Source organism: Jaculus jaculus, chromosome 9 (genome assembly GCF_020740685.1).
Source record: "Jaculus jaculus isolate mJacJac1 chromosome 9, mJacJac1.mat.Y.cur, whole genome shotgun sequence".
Taxonomy (NCBI): domain Eukaryota; kingdom Metazoa; phylum Chordata; class Mammalia; order Rodentia; family Dipodidae; genus Jaculus; species Jaculus jaculus.
In genome coordinates this window covers 40429774-40444391 of record NC_059110.1, presented here as the reverse complement: position 1 = coordinate 40444391, position 14618 = coordinate 40429774, and the positions used below count along the sequence as shown (strand labels likewise).

Genomic DNA, 14618 nt, shown 5'->3' with positions numbered 1-14618 from the left:
TTCGCTTACAGACTCGAGGAGAAGTTCCATGATGGCCGGGAAAAAAGTGGCTTGAGCGGAGGGTAGACATCACCTCCTGGCCAATATCAGATGGACAGTAGCAGCAGGAGTTTGTGCCAAATATTGGCAAGGGGAATCTGCCTATAACACCCATATGCCCACCCCCAGCAGCACATCTACAACAAGGTTCCAGTTCCCAAATTGCCATCAAGCTGGGGATCAAGCATTTGGAATGATACAGGAATTTTGGGTTCCTTGTATGCCAATGCACCAATAATTTGGGGTTTTCCTATGAATTCAAAGAATAAAATACATGGACTAGAGAATAATATTCAGAAAGATTTTATCATATCTGAAAGCTTTAGGAGGACAGAGAGCAGGGAGCTAGAGCTTGGAACATACGAGAAGGAAACAAGGTGGATCTCTTGCCCAGGGAGGAAAGAGGATGTTGAGAAGCCCCATGAGGAAAGAGGGCAGAGCTCTTGCCCAGAGAGACAAGAGGGGGGTTGAGAAGCCCACCTCCACTCTGATCTGGGTATTTATGGAGAGTGGCTACATGAGGAAGACCAGGTCGGCAGGTTACTATAGACAAAGACCAGATTTTACAGCTTTGCCAGTAATTTTAGGATTAGAGTTTCTGTCCTTTAGAGAGGGTGAAAGCTTAATCTAGAGATCTTTCCTGGAGGGTGTGACATGCAGGTTTATGATGCAAGTTTAGTGACATTTCCTGCTTTTAGTCAAGGAACAAAAAGCCATTCACTTGTGTGATTCTACTACCCTGACCGCCTAGCCAATTTCTGTCTCCTATCAAGAACATATAAGTTTATGGGATATAACTGAATCAAACCACTACATTCTACCCTTGGCTCCCAAAAACTGAACCACCCAAAATGTAAAATGTGATGCATTCAGTCCAGTTTTTAAAATACCCATAGGTTTTATCAATCCTAACACTGTTCAAACATCTCCATATTCCAAGGTCACTTACCCCTGAAATCTTAATGGCACAGAATAAACATTCATACTGCAAGCATTGGGCATATGTCCACCAAAGACTCAAATGTTTTATTAAAATTGAGTTTGTAGCTTCTGCTCTTAGCAAGCATACTCTCCTGCTATAGGGTGTGTGTCACTTGGGCCAGATCTGAATTCCAGGTTAAAGTGTGCAGAGAAGTGTGAGCTCTGGGGGTCCTGCTGCTATAGGTTCATGCTTGCTTGCTGCTGGACTGTGCTTGCTTACAGAGCTAGTTGTTTGGTGGTATTTCTCTGCTTGGATTCGTAAATGGGAGCCATCTTCTTCTACCATTGATGGAACTTCCCCTTGGATCTATAAGCTGAAATAAATCCCTTCCTCCCATAAACTGTGTCTGGTTTGAAAGTTCATCCCAGCAATGTGAAACTGACTACAACTGCAATACTATGATTGAACCATACGTGATTAAACTCTGGGCTATAGAAATGGCTTAGTGGTTAAGGCACTTACCTGCAAAGCCAAAAGACCTAGGTTCCATTCCCCAGGACCCACGTAAGCCAAATGCACAAGGTGGCACTAAGTGTGTCTGGTGTTTGTTTGCAGTGGCTGGATGTCATAGAGTGCCCATTCTTTCTCTCCTTCACCCCCTCCTTTCTCTGTGCCTTCTTTTCCTCTATCTCTGTAAAATAAATAAAAGTAAAAATAATTCAATTCTATAGCTCCTAGTCTGACAACTCTGACCAGTGACCCTGTCTCTGGAGTTCAAATTCCACCCCTCCAGCTGGGCTTTTCACAGCTGGAACAATTCGTCCCAAGCTGGAAGTTCTCCCCTGTGGCCATCCCACAGTCCTGGCATTTCATTGAGTCTCCACTGCATCCCATGGTTCATCCTCATGGCTCATCAGGTCTCCAGACAGGGACTTCCAAGAATGCTGCCTCACATGGCCCATGGCTACCTCCAACAACAATACTGTGCTGTGAATCCAATGACCCTCCATTTCCTGCATTTGTTATACTCCAAAGTATCAGGTGGGCTACCAACTTGTTAACCCAGGGGGAAATAAAGCAGACTTTGAAGAGCAGAACATTCCTTCACCATTGAGGCTCCTTTTAAAAGAGCCACCATTCTTCCTGCTATCCTAATATAGATCAGCTGGCTCAGTCTCAATAATTGTAGTCACTCAAATAATTGCAGGTGAATGGTCAGTGTCTCCAGCCTGAAACCTTCATTTTGGCACTTTTTGTGCCATATCCACCTGCTCGTGTCTACACAAAGCAACCCTGCACAAATTCTTAGAACACAAGCAGGAAGAATGCAGCAGGCCTATCACACTAACTGCTTCTAGACCAGTCCCTACAAAGTTCTTTCTTCCCTGCATAAGCCCAAACTCTCTGTACATAGTTCTTGCTGCATGCAGGTCTTTCAGCTCTGACCGGAATGGTCCATGAAACTCTGCCTTCAGCAATGTAAGGTGTCTCATAGACCAAGGTTTCAAATCCTTCCACATTCCTCCTGCAGATCAGTTCCAGTAGCCAAGAGCCACTCAATCAGGCTTCTGGCATCAAGATCTCACTTCTTGGTACCAATTTTACTGCTGCAGTTGCCTCCATGTTGCTTGTACAGAGCACCTAACAAAACACAGCTTGTGGGCAGAAAGGGTTTATTTTTGGCTTACAGACTCAAGGGGAAGCTCCATGAGGGCAAGGGAAACCATGTAATGAGCAGAGGCTGGGCATCACCTTGTAGCTAAAATCAGGTGGACAACAACAGGAGGAGAGTGTGGCAAACAATGGCAAGGGAAAACTGGTTATTACACCCATAAGCCCACTCCTAACAACACACCTCCAACAAAGTTCCATTTCCCAAATTGCCATCAGCTAAGAATCAGATGTTCAGGACACTTAAGTTTATGGGGGACACCTAAATCAAACCACCACACATGGGTACGATATTTAATCATCAGTTGGGATAATTAGCATATCTAAAGCACCAAATGTTTGTCTTTTATCTTTGTGGTGGTAGCATTCAGGAATACTCTCCAAGAATTTTGAGATGCACAGTATTTCATCTGTAGTCCCCCTAATAGAACTTCTGTCTAATTATAATCTTGTTCCCTAACCTATCCCTAGTCCCCAGTACTGGTCTCGCTGCTGGCAACCACGATATTACTATTCACTCTGTGAGACTAAGCTTTTTAAGCTTCCACATGTAAGTAAGAATGCTTGATGTTCGTTTTGTGTGTCTAACTTATTTCACTTAACCTAATGCCTCCAACCTTGGCTTATTTATGTTACTTCAAATGACAGGACTGTATTCATTTTATAGCTGAGTGACATTCTGTTGCCACATTAGCTCTATCCATTCAGTTATTGTTGGACACTTGGGCTGATTCCACATCCTATCTGTCCTGAAGTGTGCTAAAATAAACATGAGGATATAGACACAGAGCTCCTTGGAAGGGAGTTTTTTTTTTTTTTTTGCATGTGTGCTATGTGTGTAGTGTGTATGTGGTGTGTGCACGAGTATGTGCAGGTGCATGCAACAGCGTACAAGTCTGGAAGTCAGAGGAGAGGAGAATATTGGTGTCCTTTTTCCGTATCTTTTGTCTGTTTGTTTGTTTTCCAAAGTAGGGTCTCCCTCTAGCCCAGGCTGACCTGGAATTCTCAGGGTTGTAGTCTCAGGGTGGCTTCAAACTCACAGGATCCTCCTACCTCTGCCTCCCAAGTGCTGGGATTAAAGGCATGTACCACCATGTCCAGCCTTCTTCCATATCTTTTCTTGAGACAGAATCTCTCTCAATGCAGAGCTGCAGATTTTGTGCTCCCCACAGGACTGAAGTTATATATGTATATGGCATGCCCAGCTGTTTATGTGGGTCCTGGGGAATCAAACTCAAATCATCTCAGGTCCTTATAATTAAAGCAAGAGCTCTTGCTTGCTGAGCCTTCTCCCAAGACTGAGGTTTGCATTTTAGATCATCAAAGAAGAGAGTGAGGATATTGGTTATATTACAGTGTTGATTAGTCAGGATAGTACATAGAAATTCTTCAGGATATAATTACAATAAAACCAGGACTTTTAAATAGAAAATAATCTTTTTTTAAAAAACAATAGTTTTCTTTGTACGCATGGCAGGTTAAGAGTTCTTCTACAGAAGACTTGTAATTCACTTTGACTATGTATCCCACATGTCTTCCTTTTCCTAACTAATCATCAGACACCAGCATCTGGGCAGGTATTTTGGCTAATATATCAACAGCAAATACCTTTGGCCCTCTTAGCATGAGTTCTCATAAAGCAAAATTAAATTCTGAGAAAGGGCTCACCTTCTGCATGATCATTACCCAGGGTAATACTTCTCATCGGGAAAGCTGTCTCGTTTTAATAAATTATACTTTAATGTGAAAATAATTGGATTTTAATTAATGAATTTGCTAATAGCTTTTACTCTTTTAGGTACAGATCTATATTAACTTGGACATTAAACATAATTTGGTTTTGCACTTATGTAATACATTTATTTACCTGTGCCACCCACCCCTACAGTATTTCATTGAAATTTAAAACTAGGACTACTAAAGGAGAGAGATGCATATCTGCTGTTAACTTAAAACATTTCAATAGAACAAGTGTAAGTCTCTGAAAGTCTATAAAAACTGGAGTCCTGGAATAAAAATGTCATATCTAGGCCATACCTTAGAGATTTAAGCCAACTTCTGATTTTATATGCGAGAAAAAATATCACTGAACTTTTCAGCCACATTGTGGGTTGTATGAACTTTTGTCATTTATTTTTTTAAAGCCTGTTCATTAAAATCTGTCAACATCAACATATATTACTACAAGTATTGTGTTGTTACATGAGTCAAAGACTTTGGCAAATATATTATCTATAGTATTAGAATATTGGGTTTCTTTCAATTGTATTGTCTTTAATGGAACTGTGTGCATAAGAACACTTATTGAATAATTGTGGCAATCTTGCACATATAATTATTTTACTGTCATTTTTTAACCCAGAAAAACTTCTTTTTGACCTCTTGTATAAGTGGTTTTTATGAGCGTCCTAAAGTAGGTCACTTGTGTATTTTATTTACAGTGTTCATGGCTTCATTTTCTTTGTGTAGCAGATTGTTTTCCTTCTTGAACTAATTATTAAACAAAACTTTTCTTGGACACATGTTTCATTGTGTTAATGATGTTAGATATTTTTGCATGTAGACATTAGGAAATTTTGTTATACTTGTTCCATTTTGTATTTCAAGGCCTACCTAGCCCTAAAGGAACACATTTTAGATTAAGAGTCCTATAGTTAAGCCCTTCCCAGACCTTCTGGTTCAAAGTAAGTAAAATAAGTTCATTTTTTATTTCAATTTGTGAAATTCTTCAGAACTTAAGGCCCAACAGAAGTCCTTTGAGGGTGCCTTATAGTGTTTTCACGTTCTGACAATAATTTCAGGATTCCCTTACAACATCAAACCAGAACACATCTTCTTGCCTTCTCTGAATGAATCCATACATCTACTGGAGTTTCAGATGTCTTCTCACAGGTCTTAGTGTTATAACATTGTTCTGAGACGGGTCTCTGCCTCTTCTAAGTTCCAAAAGCTCCTGGTCATAGGAAAACACCTTGAACTTGAGGGAGCTTAACAAACAGATATATCTCTTTTTATCAGCCCTAGTAATTTTTTGAAAGGTTTGATTTCTCCTCCTTTATTATTATTACTAAGAAACAAATTACTCCTTCCTATACAGTATGTGCTGTGGCTTCCTTAACAATGTCACTGAGTGAATAATTTCAAAGTAATAAAGAATAAGATAATGGGGAAGGGAAGTCATGGTCAACACCCTGTATAGTCTAGTTATCTCCTTTGGCTTAGTGGTGATATATTTTCTGAAGTACTTTTTATTTTTTGGTGCTAGAAACGGGAAAGGTGGGGTTAGTTAAAAACTACCCAAATACGTGACACTTTATTTACACTGGTCAAAGTTGTCAGAAGATTTAAGACCAGGAAAGTCGTCAGTTTCTTCTTACACAACTGTGTGACGCTCTTTGAATCATACTCAGATTCCCTGGGGATTAAGTGCATACCTTAGACCCTCCCATCGTCCATTACAAGTTACAGAATCAGACTCTTTTCTGGAATCAGCCGAGTATGGCAATGATATGCTTGGGGCATTTGGTTCCCAGAGCTTAATTTCCATACCTGGAAGATCTTAACTTTTCATATTTTTGCTCTTAAAGCTAATTTAACCATGAGGGCAGTTTTCTCATTCTGATAATAATTCCTGGATTCCCTTACCACATCAAACCAGAATATGTCTTCTTGCCTTCTCTGCACAATCCATGCATCGATTGCAGTTTCAGATGAAGTGACACTAGCAGTGAACCCATTGTCTTCTCACTATTCTTCCCAGGTGAGTGAGTCTCTCTTGCCTCATATAAGTTCCACAAGCTCCTTGTCACAGGAAAACACTCTGTTTTAATAATTTAGCACAGGTTTGGAAGCCCTTATCTGAAATTTTTGGCATCAGAAGTATTTCAGATTTCAGAATTTTTTGGGCTTTGGGATATTTGCCTAGATGTTACCACATGAGTATCCCCAGTTCGAAAGTATGAAATCTGAACATTTGAAATCTGAAGCTTTACAGATGTTGACATGACACTCAAAAAGCTTCAAATTTCAAATGTTCAGATAGGAATTATTAGCTTGTGTAAGATTTCTCAACTTGACACTAGTGAACCATTGGTCTGAATAATTCTGCTATGGGTCACAATATGTCATGTAAATTAACGATCAACATTTATGGCCTTTACCCACAAACCCCTGGTAGCTGCTCCCAGTTTTGATAAGCAAAAGTGTCTCTAGACATCACCTTGAGAAGCTGCATGCTGAAAACAACAGGTCGTGTTTCAGCATTAGGTATTTGTTCTCCACAAAACTACATAATTGTGAGATTTGGATCAGTGCTTCTAACATGATGGGCTTTTGTAGTCACATTTACCCACCTGCATATACTTTGTTTCCTTTATTTAACCCTCAATTCTGGGCTGGAGAGATGGCTTAGCGGTTAAGCACTTGCCTGTGAAGCCTAAGGACCCCAGTTCGAGGCTCGGTTCCCCAGGTCCCATGTTAGCCAGATGCACAAGGGGGCGCACGCGTCTGGAGTTTGTTTGCAGAGGCTAGAAGCCCTAGCGCGCCCATTCTCTCTCTCTCCCTCTATCTGTCTTTCTCTCTGTGTCTGTCGCTCTCAAATAAATAAATAAATAAATAACCCTCAATTCTTAAAGTGCTTTTTTGTTTGTTTGTTTCTTTTTTGAGGTAGGGTCTTACTCTAACCCATGCTGAGCTAAAACTCAGTCTGTAGTCCCAGGGTGGCCTCAAAGTCATGGAGATCTTCCTACTTCTTTGCCTCCTAAGTGCTAGGACTAAAATTGTGGTCCACCATGCCTGGCCTTTTAAAATGTTTTTAACAAATAATTTCCCTTAAAATGTTTAACTTCTGAATATGCTTTTTAATCTATAAAAACAAAATATTTTGGGTAGGGAAGATGGCTCAGTAGTAAAAGGTGCTTGCTTGCAGAGCCTACCAGCACAAGTTTACCAATGTAAAATCCAGATGCACCAAGTGGCACCAATGTCTGGACTTCGTAGACCCTTTCTCTATATCTCTCCCCTCTTTCTTTTTCTGCCCTTATCTCTTATAAATAAATAAGTACCTGTATACACAAATATGTAAAAAATATTTCTTTAGGAACAGTGATATAATCTGAAATAACCTGGAATCAATATATGTGATAAGGTTGTTGATACTATCAAGAATTTATTTTTGCACTTGTACTTTGCATAAGCCTCTGGTAGAAGTTCTCTGAGGTATAAGAAGACAGTCTGAGCCTGGGAAGAAAACTCAGTAAGAGTGTTGCTGCAAGCATGAGGGCCCAAAAGAGCATGTGTGTCTGTTGACCTAGTCCTATGTGCAGCAGAGACCCTAGAATTACTGTGGCCACTTTCAGAGACTACATTTAATGAAAATACACAAAATGAACAGCAGAAGGATGCCTGATATTCTCCTATGGCCTTCATGTGCCTGTGAACTCATTTTCTCTCTCTCTGTCTCTTCATCACTCATGAGGACATGAAACCTGGGTTCCACCCCGAGCATCCATTTGGAAGGTGGGCATAGCAAAATAGCAGCTCCAGGTTCACTGAGAGACTGCATCTCAAGGAAACATGTAGAAGAGTGAAAGGGAAGGATACTTAGTGTTCTCTAACTCTTTATGTGCTCACATGTGCATACTCCGTACACATATCACATGCACACCATACTCTACTTACTCACACAATACAGAAAAATAAGTAAATAAATAATAAATAAAAAGAATGGTTAAAGGGCTGGGAGTGTTTGTTAGTGCCAATGATACTGGGATATACCACCAGCACTGCAAATAAAGAGGAAAAAGAAAGAGAAAGAAGAAAAAATAAAGGAAAAGGAAAAGAAGCCTACCTATTGAAAATGGTTTCTGACATTTTTTAAAGACCTATTATGTGCTCATTCTTTCTCAATATTGAGTCTTTTTATTTTTCATACTTTTATACATGTGTGTAGTACATTTCAATCTTACCATTTCTTTTTACACAAAGAACCAATAATCCCTATTCAAGTTGAAACTATTCTCTTTTTTCCAATTATTTATGGCCCCTTAAGCTTGGAAATGTTTTATGATGAACCGATGTTATGTTAACCACCTTTTAAAATGAATAAGATAGAAATGGTACTAAGTGAATGAATTATGTAGAATTGCCAAGTGATGCATTAATATTTAATTCAACCTGAATCAGTGTGATTTGTCTAGTAAGCAAGCCAATAAAGGGAAGAATGGGGAGAAGGACATGAGCTTTTTTTTTTTAAATTTCCACTGAAGAATAATTATGCTAGCCAAAAGAGGAGAATAAATTGTGTAGGCTACATTTGAAAAATGCTTAATGTGTTATATACCTATTTTTCCACATTACATATGATTTTATTTTATATATATATATACAAATTACATAAACAGTGTGTTTTCTCATTGGGTTAAATTATATCCCACTGTGAATTTTAGGTTGTTTTAATTTTTTTTGTTGTTGTTTATTTTTTTGTTTTTCAAGGTAGGGTCTCACTCTAGCCCAGCTGACCTGGAATTCACTATGGACTCTCAGGGAGGCCTCAAACTCATGGTAATCCTTTTACCTCTGCCTCCCGAGTGCTGGGATTAAAGGTTTGCGCCACCACGCCTGGCCTGTTTTAAATTTTTTGGCTCTATAATGTTATAGTAAACAACTTGGAAATATTCTTCTAGTTGTCTTACCAAGTGAAAGTATATATTTAATGTCCCAAAAACCTGCTCCATGTTAAAATTTATAGCAATTTATACATACACATACCAGAATGGTGTCCATTGTCCAACATGCTGGAAAATCTGGTAGATGAAAAAGGAAACAAATCAAACAAACTTTACAATATTTTAAGTGGGCAATTAAAAATATATTTGTTTATTTATTTGAGAGAGAGGGGGTAGATACAGAGAGAATGAGCACACAAGGGTCTCTAGCCGCTGCAAACTAACTCTAGACACATGCAGCACCTTGTGTATCTGGCTTATATGTGGGTACTGGGGAATCAAAACTTGGGTCCATAGGCTTTGCAGGCAAGTGCCTTAGCCACTAAGCCATCTTTCCAGCACACGTGGACTTTGTATAACATTTATTTAATAAAAAGTAAAGCTAGTAGTAGTTCATTATTTTCATTTCACATGACTCTTTTTTTTCACATGACTCTTAATTTAAAAAAAGTTTATACCTTGGTATACATGCCTATTTTTTAAAAAATAATTATTCTAAAGTCCTATTTCTCTGGTTACCTTCTAATTATGAGTAGCAAGGCCTTTGGTTTATATAAGATAGAGTTTGTTTTGTACCTGTATACATATTTAGAATGAACTTAGTGTGCAAAAGTTAACTTGATTCTTTTGAAGAATAATGACACTTTCTTGTATACTGTCAAATATAATTGAAATTCCTATGTACTTTGTGCCTGTTGAAAATTCTGTGCTTTCAAAGTAAGAATTGAGTAATATGCACAGAAGAGTACAGGTATATGTCCTTTTAAAGGTATTTCACTTTGTTTGTAAATTATTTATTTGTTTGTGAGGAGAGATAGAAAGAGATGTATGGGCACGCCAGCTCCAACTCTGTCTATTTAAATGTTGCTTTCCACAATGCATACATATGTTCCAGATTCTAAATTGTTAGAAATAGAACTACTTCCTGTAATATATATCATTTTTCTACAGTTTTCCATGGGTGTATCACACAAAGATTAAAATCAAGTGTCCAAGACCCCACTTTTAGGAAAAGGAACATATTCTTTACATTAACATTCACCCCAAAGACATTCAATGTAAAGGCTGTCCATCGTGTGGACTAGTCATAGATGTTTCTAGTTAGTTCACAGCTTTATCTATAACAATACGTATGTTCATAGTTGTGGTGCTGCCTTAAAGCTGTTATAGAGATTTCTTCATTATTTTTTGTATTCTCTATCTTTTATTCTAGAACTGATATAATATAGCATACAATTGTCTTGTATCTCTAATTGTGTTTTAATTTTATGAGATTATTTTGATATGCATACACACATTTAAAGACTATGTCCGTCAAAGCTTTGAATTTTCAGTTCTTCACTAAAATAAACACAAAGCAAAATTTGTTTCCCTTTCATACATTTTGAGCAGTAGCAGGTGTGTATGCCTTATGTAGAGCTACATCATAGTGTTGAGTGGTTGGTTATGTCTAATCCTAGTCGAGATCGATTTCTTTAAACTCTTTATATTTTCCAAAAGAATTGATTTATAGTGTCTGAATTACAACTTTATTCAGTGAATCTAATTATTTTGGATGCCACATAATTCTGTAAAGATGCTCTATGGTATCTTCATCATCCAGAATAAAATTGCCACTTTTGACAGCTCAAAGGGGAATAAGCAGTAAAATCAGTCTACAAGGTCAGCTGTCAGTTTTTTCGATATAAATTGGAAAGGGTTCAGAGAGCAGACAGGTCATGCAGTAGATGTCCTCCTTCTCTGTGCCTGCTAGGCACGGTGCTTTGAATGGCACATTGCATGGATTATCTCACACAACACACCACCTAACAGGAACCTAGAAAGCATGGGATTTTAACAACTTGCTCAATGTAGCAAATGCATCCAGAATTTGTTCTGAAAGCCATTTAATTTTAAATCATATCACCTTGCATCAGAGCCTGCCACCCAAGTTTTATTAATTCTGTGATGTATTCAAGCTGTGGTTACAGAAGGATACTTTTACAAAGTTAGTTTTTAATATTTGATTTATTTGTTTGTAAACAGTTAGGGAAGAAGAGGAGAAAGAATGGGTACACCAGGGCTTCTTGCCAGTGCAAATGAATTCCAGATGCATGCACCACTTTGTGCATCTGGTTTTATGCATCTTTATGTGTCTGATTTTACTGGGAAATCAAACCTAGGCAGTCATGCTTTGCAGGTAAGCACCTTTTGCCACTGAGCCATCACTTTAGCCCGCAAGTTATTTCTTGACTAGTTGAGGAAATGATAGCTTTTAGCTTCTTCAAATATTTTCATCTCCCTAGACATGGCTTAAGTGCCTTTTGTCTGGTCACTTGAATTTCTCTGATGCATGTGGGGAGAAGTGATTGATATTTGATGGATATCACTCCATGGGTACTCCTTAAATGTACTGAGCTCATCAGATTAGAACATTGTGTAAAGATAAAGAAACTTGACTAAAATTTTCTCTTATTGGATGTTAAGCCACCTGATGGGCAAGGACCACATCTTATGACTTTGTATTCACAACATAAAATAGTATCTACTATGTAATAACTGTTCCTCAATATTAGTTATGTGAGTGCATGAATAACTGAGTCTATAGTCTACTAGATAAATACTTAAGTGTCATATGTAGTTGTAGTCCTTATAAGTAAAATATAACCTCATAATATTTCAGAAATACAAAACAGCAAAAGGAAGTCAAAATTTCATAATTTTATTCCATAGAGGTAATTCCATTGTATCTTATTTGTGTTCTCTTACAGCTTTTTAAAAATATATATTTATTTATTTGAGAGAGAGAGATAAAGAGGCAGGTATATCAAGAGAAATGGGCACACCAGGGCCTCAAGCCACTGCAAATGAACTCCAGACACATATGCCAGCTGGTGTGTCTGATTTATGTGGGTGCTGGGAAATTGAACCTGAGTCCTTTGGCTTTTCAGGCAAGCATTTTAACCACTAAGCCATCTCTCCAGCCCTCTTTCAGCTTTTTATCTATGTATTGATTAATGTAATAACATATATAAGGCATACATGTACACTATTATATGATTTTCTTTTACTTAAAATAATGTTTTTCTCTTCATTAATATTATATGTGCATGCATTACTTTTTAAATAAGAAACAAAATCATAAAAAGAAAACCAGTTCTCCAACTAAACTCATTTTTATAATGGGAAGAAGTCCAAGTTCTTCACTCACAAAGACCGAAGGGAATGCCCTTAAACAGCACTTTTCTGGAAGAACAAAGGACAAATTGAAGCAATTATAAGCTGACCTAGTTTTCACTATGAAATCTTTAACCACAGTTAATATGGAATTTTCTGATCAAAAGTCACCTTGTTTTAATGAGATGAAGGTTAAATTGCAGTCTTCAATGACCATTGGTGTCAACAAGGCTGTGGTATGGAACATTCATTAAAGTACTATGCTTTCTGGAACATCTATTTAATATGACCATGTATATTTCAGGATACAAAGTGAAGTAACACAATCATATAATTCAAAAAGTTATGCATTATTTATTTATTTATTTGCTTGCTTCAGAGAGAGAGAGGGAGGGAGGGAGAGAATGAGTGTGCCAGGGCCTCTTGCCACTGCAGATGAACTCCAGATGCATGCACCACCATGTGCATCTGGCTGACATTGGTACTGGGGAAATCCAACCTGGGTCCGTAGGCTGCACAGGCAAGCACCTTAACTGCTAAGCCATCTCTCCAGCCCCCCCCTTTTTTTTCATGCTAGAGATTGAACCCAGTGACCATGTGCTGTATCTCCAAATCAGTACTCTAATCTTATTGTGACATTTTAATGTGAGAATTGGTAATAGAGAAAAATCCCCAGAAGTTTTCCAAAAGAAGCCTGGTATGAAATGTCTTTACTCTTATTCATAACAACTTGGGAAAAGTACTGAATAAATATGTCCTATAACTATTAGGAATTTAATCAGTCTTCTCACTTTCTTTTGAAAAATACCTTAAAGGTTTTGAAGTGATATTGCTTACTCATCATTTCTTCCCTTCCTGTTGCACCTTTTGTGCAATAACTTACAAATTCATCACCTCCCAGAAATGCCTTATTAAGCAGCCACCTTTCAGTGACTTTAATAACCAGCTTTTGCAAATGCTTTGAGTTAATCATTGATGTCACGGCCAGCTCTGCACGCTTGAGAAATAGCCCTTTCAGAAGCCAGCTCCTCACACTGCTGCAGGCCAGCACTTTGCAGACTTGAGCCATTTCCAGCGCTTGCCAATTCACCTCTGCCAATGGGTGCTGCACACAGTGTTTGGGAGTAAGTATGCACAACCAGGAATTGCAGTGGTCCCAGAATCAAAAATACTCTAGCACACACTATAGCAGGGGAAGGGAGGCACATTCACCCAGTATTTATTACAGTATGTTACGATTATTCTATTTTATTTTTAGTTATTGTTAATCTCTTATCATGTCAGATTTAGAAATTAAATGTTACCATAGGAATGTGTATTATAAGAAAAATGATATGTGTATTTTGATACTGTTTGGGGATTTAGACAAGGTCTGGTGGAGGGGAGTTATCACAGTTAAGAAGGGATTTTTTGTTTATTTGTTTCACGAGGTAGGGTCTCACTCTAGCCCAGGCTGACCTGGAATTCACTATATAGTCTGTGGGTGGCCTCAGACTCACAGCAATCCTCCTACCTCTGCCTCCCAATTTCTGGGATTAAAGGCATGCACCACCATGCCCAGCCAAGAGGGGATTTCTTTGTTGTAACCTAAATCCCTGCAGTGGCAGGCTATGGAATAGGCAAGTTCAATGACAGAGCCCTGTGTAAGAACAGCTCTTGCCAGCCTCTGAGCTGCATGGGACTATGGTCCTGGGTCACTCCATCTTCACTTTTTCAAAAGAAACTGTAGTTTGGATCATGTGTGTTAGCACTCTCATTTGTAAGTATTGGCTACCGTTGTTTTTTTTGTTTTTTTGTTTTGTTTTTTTTTTTACGTCAACCAAAAACAACACATGAACTGTTGAACCCAGTCTGTGGGATGCCAGCCCAAGGCCCTGGCACTGATGTCTGTATCAGCTTTTGTTTCTTTTGCTGAGTTTTAAATATATATATATTTATTTATGAGAGAGAGAAAGATAATGGCATACCAGGGCTCTAGCCACTGAACATAAACTCCAGAAACATGTGCCAACATATGCATCTGGCATGTGTGGATACTGGGGAATCGAACCTTGGTCCTTAGGCTGCACAGGCAAGTGCCTCAACTGCTAAGCCATTTCTCCAGC

General features: G+C 38.4%; 1 protein-coding gene across 4 annotated transcripts in view; it reads left to right on the top strand.

Moving 5' to 3' along the window:
• The window catches only part of Ncoa7 (nuclear receptor coactivator 7), a 155013-nt gene that overhangs the window by 103392 nt on the left and 37003 nt on the right, over nucleotides 1–14618 (top strand). The window lies entirely within an intron of this gene.